The sequence below is a fragment of the Homalodisca vitripennis genome, chromosome 4 (genome assembly GCF_021130785.1).
Source record: "Homalodisca vitripennis isolate AUS2020 chromosome 4, UT_GWSS_2.1, whole genome shotgun sequence".
NCBI lineage: Eukaryota > Metazoa > Arthropoda > Insecta > Hemiptera > Cicadellidae > Homalodisca > Homalodisca vitripennis.
Window position 1 is genome coordinate 171,267,754 of NC_060210.1, and position 18,111 is coordinate 171,285,864.

An 18,111-nucleotide genomic window follows, 5' to 3' on the forward strand; every position below is an offset into this window, starting at 1 on the left:
GATTTATGCTTATAATTATTTTTAAAGGCAGAAAGCATACAGACAGTGCCGCCAAAAAGTTTAGGGACAGGTACCAAAAAAGACACTTTTTCACAAAAACATCAGATTTATTCATTCAAAATTAGAGTTAACATTTAAACTTTGTGATTTAGGTTACATAATACCTTGTAATAATCTATAGGACCCCCTTTAGCCCTAACACACTCCAACATTCGTTTAGGCATAGAGTCAATCAATTTAATGCACTCCTCTTTGGTGATATTGTGCCATATGTGGGACAGGAACAACTTCAAATCATTCTTATTTGAAGGTTTCTTCTTGGCAAGTCTAATAGCCATCATATTCCAAATGTTCTCAATCGGATTGAGATCCGGACTCCTAGGTGACCATTGCAAAATTTCAATGTCCTGTTGACTAAACCAGTTCATGGTAAAGCGTGATTTGTGACAAGGTGCGTTATCTTGCTGAAACAAAAAGTTTTCACCCAGCTTGGCTCGTACAGATGGCAGCATAACCTCCTCCATAGTATTACAATATTTTTCACTGTCCATAAAACCCTCAACAAAGTGTAATTCACCAGAACCCTCTGAAGTTATACAGCCCCAGATCATAAGAGCCTCGCCGCCCTGTTGAACTGCCAGGGTAACACAGGCAGGCAAAAATGTTTCAGTTTTTGTACGCCTCACACGAATTTTGTGCCTAGGAAACAGCTCAAATCTACACTCTTCAGAGAATACTACTCTCCTCCAAGCTTCTTTGAGCCAACACCTACAGATTTTACACCAAATACGGTGTCTGTTCTTAGCCAAGTCATTCAGTAGGGGTTTGCGAACGACAAAATAAGAATTCATCACTGCCTCTCTTAGCCGAGAAGAAACTGTTGACACACAAACATTAATATTGGGGTCTTCTTGTTTCAATTTAGCCAATAGATCAGATGCACTGTCATTACGGTTCTTCTTACTTAAGTTTACTAACTTTTGGTCAATCCGGGGCGTGGTCTTTCTAGGCCTACCAGAGCGTGGAGCTTCAATCACGGTGCCGCTTTCCTTAAAACCTTGACTGTGTTCAAACTTGAGTTTTTGTAGCCAAATTTTTTGAAAAATCTAAAGAAACTTCAGCGAATTTACATTTTAGGTACAAATTTTTTCGCCATCTCACAAGTATTATTCTAATGTTCCATAGTTAATGATAAACTTATAAAAAAATAATAAGCTTAATATCTGTCATGGTTTAGGAGAAAAAACATTTTTGTGTGGGAAACATGGTTTTTTCAAGTTCTTTTTAAACAGAAAAAAATATTGTGGGAAAACTATAAGAGCCACAGTGTTGGAAATGGTATTCAAAAGTTTGGTATTGTCCATAGTATAATGCACAAATATGTGAAAAGACCACAAACAGTTAGTTTAAGGACAATGTTACATCTTCATGTTTACAGGGGTGTCCCTAAACTTTTTGGCGACACCTGTACTAGGGCATTTGCTGCAGTAAACGTATTAATCTACTGTAAAACAACTGTCTAGCTATTAATAATACATGTAGTTATCACCATCGCTGCGGCTTTTTCTTGAGTGATGATAAGTATTGCAATAAGAAAGCAGGCGCACTAGGGTGTCTGCCGCAGTCAATATGTTAATGAAAAGGAATTACAAGGTTTTCAAAACTTATTTTATATCCTATATAAAAGGTACAAGGTTTTGTAAGACCTGGTGGACTTACTGAAGATATACTTAAAGTAATAAATGTAAAAGAAGATAACCTTAGTAAAAGTGACACTTTAGTTGTGGTTTGCGGAAGTAATGATGTGGCAAAAAATGAAGCGGACAACTTTCGTGAGATTTTACATAAAACTCTTAATGAAACGAAGGACAATAATGTGGTTTTAGTAGACCTACCTATTAGATACAACTTGGCAAATTGGTCCTGCGTCAACAAGGAAGTGGTAAAACCAATAAGCGTCTTAAGGAACTCAGTGAACAGTTCAGCAATGTTTCGTTGGTTAGGGCAAGTGATGCGGTGAGACAGTTACATACACGACACGGACAACACCTTAACCACAAGGGTAAGAGATGGTTATCTAATATGATAGCTGGGACAGTAGCATCTTCACAGATGGGTATAAAACGCTCTCAGGGACCGAAGGAAGACCAGCCGCCTGCTCCAGGAACCGAATCTCTGTTGGAAAACTACAGCCTTCTGGAAACAACTGTCAATATATAACATCAACTGATTTCATGAGCACTAGTACACCTACTTTAAGTAATGATAGTTTTAGTATCTTGTCAGGAAATGTAAATAAGATCAATGGTCAAACTAATTATATTAAGAACAAGAAAGATTATGTAAAGTTGAAAAATGGTTCTGAAAAGTCAAATTTCACAATTTACCATCAAAATTGCCAATGCCTCTCTAATAAAATAAGTATTTTGGAAAATATTTCAATTGAATTAAATTTAGATTTTTTATGTCTTACTGAACACTGGATGGAATATAATGAGATATGTACATACTCAATCAATGACTTAAAACATGTAACCAGTTATTGTCGAACTTCTAAGATCCACGGCGGTACAGTAATTTTTTTCTAGATATGATCCAACACGTCTTAAAATAATGGATGACATCAATGGGCTCTCTATGGAGCTAGATTGTGAAATTGCATGTGTTGAAATTTTGGAAGTTGAGCTTGTATTAGTAACTGTATATCGTAGTTGTAATGATAATATTGAAATTTTCTTTGACATCATGGAGAAAGTATTAAGTTATATAAATCGTTTAAATAAGCAACGTGTTATATGTGGTGATTTTAACATGAATTTTCTGGGCATGAATGATAAAAATGCAGTAAACTTTGTAAATCTCTGTTGTATGTATGGAATAAAAGGAACAGTTTTTGAGCCTACTAGAGGTCTCAGATGCCTGGATAATATTTTTACTTCTCTTGATAATAATTATACAACGATAGTAGTTAATAAGCATGTCAGTGATCACCTTGCACAAGTTTTTACATATTCTTTTGAGGTTGATCTTGAAAGTAATTTTTGTAATAAGAGTTTTAAAACTATAACTAAAATAACTGAAGCAGGCATTAGAGAATTTAAATATTATTTATTGAAAGAAAATTGGAAGGAAGTGTTGATGACAGACGATGTTAATGTTGGCTTTAGTACATTTGTACATATTCTAAAGAATTACTTTCATATATACTTTGTAAGTATTGTGAAAAAATAAAACAACAAAAAATAAAAAAAATACATAGGAAGTGTCATTGGTACAATTTTGAGCTTCAAAGAATCAAAGATAGATTAGATATTCTCTACCATTTTTCAAAAGAAACAAATATTGCAAGGTACAAAAATGAATATAATAACTTTAAAAACACGTACAGGAGTAAAATTAAAGAGGCAAAAAAGCATGAAAATACTAGTTTAATAAATAATGCCAAAAATAAAACAAGGGCATTGTGGAGTATTGTAAATAGAAATAAAAAGTGTACTACAAAGGAAAGTGTAAATAATTATTTTAAGCCTGATGATTTTAATGAAGTTTTTATAAATGTTGCCAAAGAATGTGTAAATGTGAACCATAATAATTATAGTTTTAAGTATTATTTAAGTCAGAAAATTGTGCCTCATGATACAAGCTGTTTTATTTTTAGACGTATAACAGAGAGTGATATTTTAGATATAATAAAACAATCAGCTCCTAAAAATAGCATGGATCATTTTGGTTTGACGAATTGTTTAGTTAAACAAACAATAACTTATTTTGTAACACCATTGACTGTTTTAATTAATAATTGTTTAAATTTAGGAATATTTCCTGATGTTTTAAAAATCACCAAAGTTCATCCTATTTTTAAAAAAGGTAAAAGGAATGAAATAGGAAATTACAGGCCCGTTGCTATTGTGCCGGTTTTGTCTAAGGTCATAGAAGTAGTCATATATAAATTAGCCTGAGAGAAGATCATAATGGGACACAAGAAGATATATTTCCAAAATTTTTAGGTTTGACTTTTGATCCTAATTTAAATTGGTATCAGCAAATTGTAGGGGTTAAAAGTAAACTAAGTAAAAGTGTGTTTGCAATTAAACGTTTATGTGGTGAACTTGAGGAGAAAGCTCTTATACAATCTTATTTCGGACTTTTTCACTGTCACTTAAATTATGGTTTGATTGGTTGGGGCTCTTCTCCTTACGCAAATGAAGTATCATTTAAGTATCATTAAAAAAATAGTTGTCAGAATATTGGCAGGAGTCAATAAATACCATAGTTGCAGAGAACTTTTTAACGTTTTAAAATTTTGACATTATTTTCTTTATTACAACAATGCCTACTTTACCTCCGAGCTAATTTAGATCAAGTAAACCTAAGGAAAAATGTTAGTCATAGTCATAGTCATATCATCTTTATTATAATTTCTTTGAGAAATACAATGGTGTCATAGATGCAAATATTAACAATTTTATAGGTATCTTAAGATTAGGTTTTCCAGTTGAGAAACTCTTCAATGGTATAGAATGAAACAATGTTCACAATTATGAAACAAGAAGTCGTAACAATATCAACTTACCTCAAACTAGACTAGCTAAAACCGACAAAAACCCAATGATGATGGCTATTCGACTATACAATAAGTTACCATTAGATATAAGGATGCTAAGTGATATGGAATTTAAAGATAAACTACATTATTTTCTATGTAGAAGATCATTCTATTCAGTGGAAGAGTACATCTCAACAGTGTGGACGAAACAAGACTTTTAGAATGTTCATTGTATTACAAAAGTTGTAACATTGTATTGACGTGCCAATGTATTTGTGTGGAATATTTTCTGGCAGAATAAAATTTTATATTCTTATGAAAATTCTCTATTACTGTAAGAGATTAAGCTATTTCGGTTTGGAGATATCTATAAGTTAAACTTCAATTTGATCTTTGCACCAGGCTCAGATTAACGCCTTTTTGCGGCCTAGGCCGCACTTTTCAATTACCACACCCACCCCATCACTCAAACCCACACTAAAAGTAAATCTTATCTTCTCCTTTAATCTTCAAACTGCATATTGCTGATTATTTTTTTGCATTGAGAGAAACAAATAATACAGTAAGTATTCTTGGATCTTATGTTGTTATTAACCCTTACAGTACGAACATTCGGCCTCAAGACAGCCCAGGAGTGTTAAAGTAGTGTACTACTACCGGCACAAAAAGCCTGTATTAATAACCTTCCTTAATAATAACGTATCGTTATAACAATACCATGCACAGTAAAACATGCTATTTATTTCAATGATATGATTATCATATGATACAACTTACTTCAAATTCACTTAGCTATCCCTATACATCTCAGTTTATCAGTAATATCCAAATAATTAACAACAACCTAGCAAAAAATGTCAACAATTTACCGACATAAACAATAACAGTGACACTTCAAGGTACAAAACGATCTTTGAGGCGAAGGAGCTCGTCTAGTTGTCTGTATTTTCGGTGAGTCAGCGCCTGACATCTGCCCCATACCAGGTACCCTCCCCCTCCTTCCTGCAGGTTGACTGACATTCAAGTAAACTGCGTAATTTTGCTCTGCAGACAAATAGCAATTAGTAGTTCGTTCACACTTAAAACGTCCTTCCTCATCTCCATGAGCGTTGCTTTTTGATTTATTTCATTTTTTTTGGCCTGTGATCTGCGCCCCCCTCGGTTTGCACACCTAGGCCATGGCCTAGGGTGGCCTTATGGGTAAACTGGACCTGCTTTGCATGTGTTAAGTTCCGTTATTAATTTATTTATATAATTGGTTTTGAGGCTAGGGTATTATTTAACGACCAAGCTCATTAAGTATATGGGTAAAAACAAGTCATAGAAGGTTTGTTTTATCATTAGAAATAGAATAAAATCCAAATGTAAAAATATATACTTTCATAAGTAGATTTTCTGATATAACCCACACCATGTGTCATGTAACAGGCTTAAATCCTGTGGATAGCTGCCGGACAATAACCATTAATGATACAGAAAAGAAGCTTCATGTAAAATTTCAGCGCTATAGCGCACTTTGTTCACAAAATATTGGAGATATTGTCAGACATACAGATATAGAGACAGCAAAGAAATTTTGACAGTCTACTGAATTAGAGTTCACTAACACTCAGCTGAAAATATTGTGTGTGTGTGTGTGTGTGTGTGTCACAAGTCACAAAAATCTTTATTCGGTCATAATACATGGTAGTTGACAGTCCCCATGCACCACAAGAGTGCGTGCGGGGAAAAGTAAAACATTTTTAAATACTATATAATTCCTTCATCTCTGGCAGTATTGTGAAATTTCTTAGTTATACACTATAATTTACAATGTTACTATTTAAGGTTACAATTTAAGTCTGTGTCGAATCACTTTTTAAATTTATATTAACTTATTCATAATAGTTTTAACTTACATATAATAAACTATTTAAACAAAACAAGCAATAAAATATAAAGAGAGTAACGTGCAATCAACAATATAAACAAACATGCAATAAAAATGAAAATTAAATATCAAGCAATAACAATTAAATATAAATGTAACAAGAATCAACAATAAATAAATAAATAAATATATATATATATATATATATATATATATATATATATATATATATATACATATATACATATATATAATGTACCAGGCACCACAAAAATATAAATAAACAAATATATGATAAATACTGTACACAAATAAATTAAGCACTGAGGTAATATGCATTTCTGACATCTATGGTTTGAATTTTCAAACCGCGCATTGCACTGGGCCACCAGGCGGCTCATGGCCCTCAGGTTCCCCCGAGGTTGCCTTATCAGGCACCGTCAAAGCACATGGTGACACACCTAGTCCCTGTGAAGCCCAGCTAGCACAATATGCGCCCTTAGCAATAAAAATTAACAAAACTGCATACCAGACACAGATACGCTGAGCAGACAACCATAACAAACCTCCAACACCATAATGGATGATACCATACCTCAAAGTGCTTTCAAACCATGCAATATACACCTGCTTTAATTGGTCTTGTCTAACAAACTCTCGCATGTGATATAAGGAGTAATTAATTTTCCTCAACTTTCCATTCAAGTAGCCTACGTGTGAATCCCACTTCAAGTGCTGGTCTATGATCAAGCCCAAATATTTAGTGTAGTTTACAACTTCAATACTACTACATTCACATGAATATGTACACAAATGCTCATGACACCTAAAATCAAATCTGTTTTGGAGATCAGTTTTTGATTTTTCATAATCAAAGAACAAAATGCATTTTGACTTGGACGTGTTAATCAGCAGCTTATTTTTAATTAACCATTGTGATATTGTCTCCATATCCTTACTTAAATTTCTCCTTAGAATGTCTCTGTTAAAAGCGGAGCATACCAGTGCTGTGTCATCCGCATAAGCAAAAATAGAAGACTCCAATGAAAGGAATAACAAGTCGTTTATATAAATTAATAATATCAAGAGGCCAAGAACACCACCTTGCGCTGTTCCATATTGTAATTCCAACACATCACTCAATACACCATTAATCTTAACTACTTGTTTTCTACCTTTGCAAAAAGTTATAAGCCAATCCAAAAAAATACCTCTGATCCCATATTTTTTGAACTTGACAATTAAAATTTCAATATCGAGTGAATCAAAAGCCCTCTTAAAATCCAAATACACAGCAGCAGTATACTTATGTTCATCCATTGATGCAGTTATGCTTTCCACATGTTTCTGTATGGCCAGATATGTACCTTTACCAGGCAAAAACCCATACTGATTTTTTGAAAACAAGTCTCTATTAATAAAATACAACTGTAATTTATTTTTAACAACCGCTTCAAAAATCTTACCCATAGTATTTATAAGAGAGACAGGTCTATACGAAGATACTTCATACCCATCACCAGCCTTAAAAATAGGCACAACACACGCAATCTTAAATTGATCAGGAAATATTCCTTGCTCAAGCGACTTATTAAAGATATCACTCATGATAGGAGCAAATATGTTTAAATTTCTCTTTATTGTAATTATACTGATACCATCAGTTCCGCAACTACGCTTGTCCTGCAAATTACAAATCACTTTAAGAATTTCATAATAATTTATCTTTATTTCATTCAAAAACACTTCATATTCTTGATTGTCCTCGAAAAACAAATCACTTCCAAATGATTCAGTTCTTAATTTAGCTACCAAACTACCAAAATAATTATTGAATTCATTCGCCACCACATACTCATTACCCTCCACCAAACATTCTTTACCATTCATCCTAATACAACTCAATGACGTTTTTTTACTCTTTACAATTTTCTTTATAACCCCCCAGTATTTTTTTGAATCCCCATTACATCTGTCTATCAAATGAGAATAAAAGGTCCTTTTCGCATATTTTATTTCTCTATTTACCCTTCCAGATAACCGTTTGTATTGCATTTTAATATTCAAATCATTTCTGTTTCTAGTGTAAACTTTAAAAATATTATTTTTTTCATTTATAAGGGTAATCAGATTATCTGTCACCCAGTCGCTCCTTCTCCTGGTCTTACTATTAATTTCCTTTAAAATGCACGCAGCATCATAACAAATATTATAAATACTATAAAATTTATCAACACAAGAATTTACATTATTACAGTCATATACAGGATTCCAATCCGCTATATTCAGTTGTCTACTCAGCATATCATAGTCCACAACCTTACAGAACCTATTAATCACTGATCTATTTACACAGTTAATATCATACAATCGAACTTTTAATCCATAATGATCTGTTACATTTAATACTTCAATGTTGGATTCAAAAAGAAGACCTTTGGAATTGTGTGTGTGCGTGCGTGCGTGCGCGCGCGTGCGCATGTGTGTGTGTGTGTGTGTGTGTGTGAATCAAAATTGTATTAAAGAAATATATTAACCTCATTTTGATTACATTTTTTCTAATTCTGAATCTATTTCCTCACTATATTATTGTATTGAGAGTTTCCTTGTGGAAGTATGAGGTAGACCACAAAGCACTACTATTCCTTAATTAATCAATTGATAATTAAATTTTACAGCAGGAAGACAATGGTCAAAGAGAGAAAGATTGTACAAAGAAATGTGTAATATGTCATTACAATCATTAACAATAAATAAACTGGTGATGATAATATTTGAAATATGTTTATATCATCAAATTCTATATAGATATTTGTAAGGATATTTTTTACATCGTCAGTAATAAAAGTAAGACAAGTCATAAACATAAGACAAGTATGACTTTCTGTAATTTATTTAGTTACTGTGCTCTGAGTAAAATGAAATAATTTCTTCTAAAAATTAGCTTACTGTTAGTGTGTAACAAAATATAAACTCAAAATCTATCAAAACATATAAAATGCTAAGACTTGAAAGTTTATGAAATAATATTTTTAATATAAATTAAAAAATACAAAATTTATAAAACAATTTAAGTCCAAAACATAGAATTTCATCTCAGATAAGATTCTATAAATGTAACAGTTCTGAATGTGATCTTGATTATTATAAAAAACTAAATGAGAATAAAAAATAATATTTGACAGTAGTTAAGAAATTGTTCATAAGAACAAGAATGTCATACATATATGTATGAATGGTTGAAAGTTCCTGAACAAAAATCTTTTGTCTTTCATAAGACTCTTAACAAAATCATTGTGCAATGTTGGGTCGTTCATTCACTTATTTTGTCCAGACAAGTTATTTACTATTTTGATAACAGTCAGTTACACATTTATGTTTTAAAAAACTGTAATAATTCCACAAAAGTTTTAACTTTTATTTTACTTGTATGCAATGTGTAAGATTTAAATTAGGAGTGCATTCTGATATGATAACTATGGGATATTCCTGGCTGCTTTGCAGGCCAATCCAAATTATTTGTACTATCAGAAAATAGTTTGAAAATCAAGTCAACTTTATTTGTATATTAAAATTCTTAAAATTCTCAAGGTCTTGAATGGCAAATAAATAGACCTTGCAGATTGTTGTGGCAAATTATATGACAATAACAGTAACATGTCTAGATTTTATTCAGGCCTCTAAGCCCACATAAAAGAACATAGGTCTCTCCCTGAGCACATCCCTTGTTAAGCCCATTCCCTACACCTGGTTAGGACTAATACAGTAGATTGGTGTATAGGTAGATGCTCATTTTTCATGCTTCTGAGGAGTTGAATATGTTTATTCATCATTCTACCTGGATTGAAGGTGATAATTCTTCCAAAAACCTCAGCCTACAACGTGGAAGGACAATCAAAAACACAAATTTTGTTTAAAAAATAAAGATCTTAGTGTTACGAGATGGTCTGGAAAGGGACACTGAAACATTGGGAAGCAATTTTAACTGTCTTAAAATCATTAGCAAACATCTTTCATAAAAGTCTTTAAACTCCAGCTGAGGACAATGGTCCATTCAAGAAAATTAACACCTTGTAAACAGCAATTTTAGTTCATTCTCTGAATTGTATCAAACACAAGCAGTATGTTGAAATAGTTATAGAGTATTGTAAACATTTATAATTCTTTTGTTAGTTTTATTGTGTCTGCTCAGGGTAAGTTTGAAATATTAGAGAGAAAATTTCAGGACCTTTTATGAGCTCAACCACTACGAGGCTGAGTCTAAGAGAATAAAGAAGAGTAAAGAAAAGATGAAGAAATCAGCGATACTGGCCATGTGTTACATTATATAAAAAGATTCATTTATATTATAAAAAGTATTTTATACAAGCCAATTGTAAATTTTAATTTTTAAGCCTTTAATGGAAGTTCTTTAATTGCTGCAGGAAGTCCGTTGTACGGTCATGAGTCCATGATGACATGCCTGGGACTTTGATCATGGATCGTGCTATTTGGGTTTACCAAAAATATATAACAATAAACTAAATATATTTATAAAATTTAAAATCTCAGACTTAACAAATAAAGGTTTACAATGTGAGCTATACACAGCTTCAGCATCATTTATAATTCTCACAGTCTTCTTGATTTAGTAATATATCATTCATTTTTGCAGAACATCTCCAAAACATTATTCCATAGCTCAGAATAGACTGAAAAAGAGCCTGTAATCCAGAAATCGGTTTAAGTCCTATAAAAAGTCAGAGATAATCATTTTAATGTTTTGACTTATAGACTTATGACTGTATGAGTTCAACGAAAGGGAACAACCTATTTATAAAACAGTTGGTCAAACCTTCAAATAGCAAGACTAAAATTGACAGTTAGATCTGGATAAGCTAAGATAAACTAGGGATGGTATTCACAATGTTTATTCTCCACATTTTGAAAAAGTTTTATAGACGACTTGTTTGCTTTAAATCTTACATTGAAATTATCAAATAAAAATTTGAAAAAGAATATTACACAACACCTTGGACCAGCAGAAACACAACACATAGTATGGAAGTTGAACTTGAAGTTGAAACCTGAATGAAAAACTGAGCACAAAAAAGGATTCCACTAAAGCTTGTAAAAGAAATAAGAGAAGAAGGTCCTCAGTTGGTTTCCCCAAATTTAGAAATTCCGTTTAGGATGTTTGTGGGCACTCTTATGTAAAAAAATGTTCTGCAGAAAGATCATTTTCTAATTGCAAAACAATATTAGGAAAGCACTTACTTAAAAAGCAGATCTACTTAAGCTTTACTTCCAGTTTCAAATATTTAAGAAGAACTTTTGAATTCTTTATGAGAATGAATGTCTTCTTTCTGAAGACTTATGAAATGTTAGTGATATTTTTCAAAGAGAAAAATGTAAATAAGCAACATCATTCATCAATAAAAACTTGTGTTTTGGTACTTCTTTCATATAAAGTAATGTTTTGTTAATATAAGCACTGTGATCAAAATAAATATTCATTGTTTTGGTGACTCCAACTCCATAGACTTATAACATATTTAACTGAATTGTATTTTGATGATAAAACGGTATCGGTATAATGTTTGTCCAGGTGCGAGTTAAGGTGGTTCTTAGTATTGGGGTGGGTGAGGAGAATTTGGGTGGTCTGCCTAAAAACCGTTCACTGCCTAAATCCACCCCTTCTCTCCACTGAGCTTTGGAGAAAAGACTACATAGGTCAGCAATTCTGAATTTCCTAGATTAATTGAAATAGGAAAATTATCAGTTTAAAAAGTTTTTTATTGGTTACATGGTCTAAATTACAATTGTACCTAGTTTATAGCATACCAGGCAGTGGGTTGGACTTAGTATACTGTATATGCAGAACACAGAGGTTACAGCAAAAAGGAGTTGTAATTACCTGAAGAGTACTAGGCCAAAGACAGTAATATTTATCAGCAGAGTAAGTTGATCTGGCAGTAAACTGATCAGTTAATTCATCCAGGATATATTCTGGGCAAACCAGAGAGGTTCTAGGATTCAAGGTTCAAGATATTTTATTGTAATTAAGCAATTTACATGCCATAGACAAAGTCATAGCAGCAATATTTAACCGTTTACCCTAAAACAATAGTATATTTAAAATATAAATAAATAATTAATTAAAGTTCATAACTAAAACTAAATAAATAAACATGACACATACAAATTAAGTATAAATAGTAAATAAAATTATAAATTAAAATGATTAAAAAATTAAAAACTCAGGGTATTAATATCACATGTTAAATATTTGTCAACGGAGTAGAAAACATTCATTTTTAACCATTTACTTAACACTAACTTAAATCTATTCATTTCCACACTAAAAGCTCTCTGAGGTAGTTTATTAAATAATTTAATCTTCATGAAGATATGGCTACTTTTTTTATTTTTCCAACCTTACTGAAACTTGATTAAGTAAGTAGTTATTCCTTGTATTGAGGGTATGAATACCCTTGCCTAAATTTAAAATGGTACAAATTTTCCTTAACACTAACTAAACAAGAATAAATATACATACTAGGAACTGTCATTATTTGAAGTTCTTTAAAAATGGGCAAACACAACTCTCTTTCTAGTATAGATTTAGTTGTCCTTAGAGCTTTATTTTGCCATATAAAAATTCTATCTGCATGACTGCTATAACCCCAAAGTGTAATTCCATACAGAAGATGAGAATTAAAAAAGGCATAGTAGGCTGTAATCAACATGGATAAGTTAACACATTTTTTTAGTTTTCTTAACAAGTAGATAACCCTAGATGACTTTTTACACGGACTATTAATATGTGAGTCCCAACTTAACTTGTTGTCTAGATGAGTGCCAAGTAATTTAACAGGCTTACTACTTTGAACTACTTCCCAATTCAGAGAGAAAATTATTTTTTCAGTTTTACTATTATTTACCATCAATCCATTTGATCTAAACCATTCCAGGCCATATCCGTAGAATTATTTTGTTTAGTTATCAAATGATCTAAAGTTTTGTCACAGTTTAAAAGTGTTGTATTATCCACATATAATACAGTTGGACATGGCATGTTAAATGATAAATCGTTCACAGCAACTATAAAAAGGAAAAGTCCTAATACTGATCCTTATGGAACTCCTTTCTCTGTAATTTTAAAATCTGATTTTTCATTATTTATTGTTACCATTTGTTTTCTTCCACTTAAATATGATTTTATTAAATTGATTTCTTTATTTTTAATTCCATATTTTTGCAGTTTATTAATGAGTAGGATATGTGAAATACAATCGAATGTTTTGTTAAGTCAATCAAGGTAGCAGAGGAGATTAGTTTATTTTCCAAGTTTTCTAATGCCTTTTCTACAATATTTTCTAGAGCCTTGATTGTGTTAAGACCTTTTATAAATCTGAATTGTTCTTTGCAAATGTACTCGTTTTCATAAAAATAATCATTTAGTTGCTCTTTAATGCACCATTCAAATATTTTACTAAAAATAGGAATAAGAGAAATTGGCCGGTAACTTGAGCGGTTACATTTCACCCTTTTTATACACTGGAACAATGTTTGTTATTTTTAAGCTTTGGGGAAAAATACATTCATCCAACATTCTGTTGAAAAGTTGAAAAGTAGACGGAGTGGTTATTATACTGATTATTAATTTTACTATTTTGTTAGAAAATCCATAGAAATCCTCACTCTTTGATGTACTCAGTGTTGAAACACATTTTAATATACTGCCTTCGGTAATTCTCTTCCAGGTAAAAGGTCTAATATCTCTATTACATTTCATTAAGTATTTGTTTAAATAATAAACTGCTTCATCACTTGACATTCCTTGAGTCAGTGTTGCAACAGAGCCTACAAAGTACTCATTAAAATCATTGGCTTTTATATTAATATCAGATTAATCTTTTTTATTATTGGACTCAGACCTAAATATTCCAAGCTGCCTTGCATCTATTACTTGAAATTTGTATATAGTTTTCGTTAAACTTTCTTTTCTCTTCATTTACTTTTTGTTTATACTTTTTTTATATTCTTTATATATATATATATTTCTACATACATTTTCATTGGCCGAACCTTTACTTTGTTTGAATCGTTCAAACAGTATCATTACCAGATCCCTAAATTTTTTTAACACTGGTGTGAACCATTTTCTATTTGACCTTTTATGCTTTTTACTATTCAGTTCTCTCATTTTACAGTTTTCTTCCAAAGAGGTTGTCAGTAAATTATAAAAGTGCTTAAATGCTTGTTCAATATTTTGAAATGAAATTAGTGGTAATCAGTTTTTTTGAGATAGCATTTCTCTTAAATTCATAATTGATTGCGGGCTTATGTTGGGGGTAGAGAGGAGTTCTAAGGTTAATGAGGAAAGAACAGAGGATTCTTTTCTGGAGGGTTCTTTATTAAAAGAATAAATAGACCAGGAGCATAGAAATCTCGAAAGGGATTGTTCATCAAAGGGTTGTTTACTGGGTGTTAAATTTAACCAGGAAGGTTTAATCCTTATCATAGGAGTAAATTTAGAGGGTTAAAATTGTATCAGAAGTTAAAAAATGTTTATTGTATGCAAGTTTATTAAGAAGAAAGCTTTCCAAATTAATGTGTTTGGTCCTTATCTACTAGTCATATCCATCAGATTTTGAACAAGTGTTTTTCTTGAAGTGATTTATAACAAGAACCTCTGGTCAACCAAAACTAAATCAGCCTCTGTTTCTATCTACCAAGGCTATATACAGTATATGTACTAATGTTACAGACAACACATTTTGACCAATAGGAATAGTAAATTATATTTTTATACATTTAGAATTTTGGTAAGAAAATCTGCCTATTCCTCCCTATCTGCTAATTTGATTCCATTTTTTACCAGAGGTAGGGCAAATGCCCACTTGATCCTTTTACTTTTTGCTTTAGATCGCTTCATTACCTAAGAGGCACTGAAATTACATTTAAGCTAAAACTAACCATTTACTAAACTAAACTAATCTTAACTAACTACTCTGCTGCTATCAGAATCAGATTTTAGTTTTACATATGAAAATTCCTGGAATTTTAACTATATAAGCGTTTTGTGAGCTAATCATAAGGTGTAGGGGAAAAGTTGCTGCTCATTCTATTCCACACTAGCAATAATAATTATATCCAGAGACAAGTCTTCTCTCATATTCACCTATCAAGCCTCAACAAATTTCTTGCAATGGTAAATTTTAAACTCTGATGTTTTAAGTTTGTAGGTGTTAAAAATAAAATATTTCCGATTTTCAGATGTTTTTCCTATTACACATTACCTCATACTTTCATAATTTTCTAACTGACTTTCTTTGACTAATTTTTTCATACTTAAATTTAGCTGAATTTTGACTTACTTTCTAGATCCTATACAGTAATATTTTCCAAATGATTATTAGTGAGGTCACCAGAATCAAGAGCAAAATACATAAATATATTAACTGGAACTACCTTCCAATTCCTAGAGGTAATGGCATGAAGCCCATGGAGACAAGAGAGAAACTGAGTAGCAGAGTCTCTTTACATGTCAGTGAAAAATCATGCATCTAATATAAACTTGCTAGGGTGTAATGTTTTGCCTCATAATTGCAGTAGGATTGACCTTTTTATGGTTAGAGCATAAGCGTCTATGATGAAGCTCTGCTCACATCTTATCTATAATATACCGTCTAACAACTTATTTGAAGGTTTTCAAGAGAATAATTTATCCTCAACTAATGTGGTAGATTTAAGATGGTAGAAAACTCCCTTAGAACTTATTTTGCTCTGGGTATGGCTCTTCCACTATTAGACATCGAGAACTATATGAAAACAAAAACCTGTGTATCTTCCATGGATAGCATGAAATAACCAAGAGCAAACTGAGAATCCTTTTTCTTGGTGCTCCATTCAGGTTGGTGGAAATTATACAGTGTAGGATATCTGAGGGACAATTACGCTTTGGGGAGCTCTGAAAGTCATTGTACAAGGTTAACAATAGATATATTTTATAGATTACTGATTGGTTTAGAAACCAGGATCTGATGAGAAACCACATATCTGTGTACCAATTTCTTCCCTCACCAATAAACGTCTAAATTTTGCATTTTCTGGGGCACTTCCTGACTGACTATGATTCTCCTTATTCATCTCATCTACCCTTTGAAAACGAACATCCAGGCCGATCTTAGTAAAGTTAAATTTAATATTTTTAGGTACTTTGGACATTCAAACTAATCTTGATCTGCAGGATCATATTAAATCAAATCAGTCTTTATTGCCTTTGAACAACATACAATATTGTATAGCAACAGTCATTAGCCTATCTACTCTTTCACACACTATCATACATACAAAAAGTTCCTCATCCAGACAAACATGCAATACCTATATCAGATCCTGTTGAAACGTGTTTCGATTTTAATTTTAATTTCCCAGGCGGCTTTTCATGAACTCACCCACCGTGTAAAAAGCACCTGACACCAATAGGTGTTTAAGATCAGATTAAAATTTTTTAGTATCTGCCAATGTTTTAAGATCCTCAGGGAGCCTATTAATCAACTTAACACCAGCCTGCGATGGCAAATTATGAGACGCCACCGTTCGATGGGGTTGACTGCGATAATTGTCCCTGCCTCTTGTCTCATACTGATGAATGTTCCTTCCCTTAGCCAATGTGCTCTTTGATTTACAGAACACAGCCACCTGTCTCCCTGAAGGCATCCCTGCACGACTCTCTTCTCTTTAATTTTGAAATGATTCGTACAGCTTTCTTTTGAAGGCAAAACACTCTTTCCAGTTTGTTGTTTGCACAGCTGCCCCAGAGTCTTACTCCATATGCAAGGTGCGGATAAACAAGGCCAAAATAAGCCATTCTCAGGATGTCATGAGAACAGTGTTTTGCCAGATTCCGTAAAGCATACAAACCTGAAGTTACTCTGGAACACTGGAACAAACACTTTCAAAATGATTGTCCCAGGTCAGACCTCGATCTAGGTACATCCCTAGGAATTTGATGGAGTTAGATTATGAATGGTATTATGTAAAGATGGATTTTGGGAAATGAGCAGTCTGAAGAGATCTGGATCACCGGATAGGGTTTTTATACTATCATCTTATTGTGTGAGTAAAATGAGGATTATCACAAAGAAACTTGGGATATGGTCTGATCCTGCAGTAAGTAACCTAAACCAAGAGTTCCAATATCCTCATGTTGAAACTTCAGATATGCTGCAGAAATATTAGGCACTGCGTACTCCTTCCAGTCTACCATGACTATCCATAGCAGTATGTGAGAAAAAATTAAATTTTATTTTCCTTTTTTCTTAATGTAAAAGCATAATTCAACATTCTAATTAATAAATAAAATGCTGCCAATTCTAAAGGAAGGCCTCAATTTATTATAACTATGTTAAAACTTCATAATTATTTTCATGCCTCAAATTAGTTGTACACTGAAAAGTTTTAAGAATAGAACAATTTCATTAAATAGCACAATATGTTTTTAAATTGTTGTTCAAACTTTTAGGTTCTCTGGCTCTAGATTAGAAAGTACAAGTTTATCTATCAGAATTTTGTTTTGCACATTCTATATTTACCGATTTGCTAACCAACCAATTGTATTACTAATGTGTTGAGTTTTAATTACAACTTTTAACCCTGTCAGTTGAACTTGCTTGTTTCTCCAACTTCAGCTTTGTACAGTTTGGCA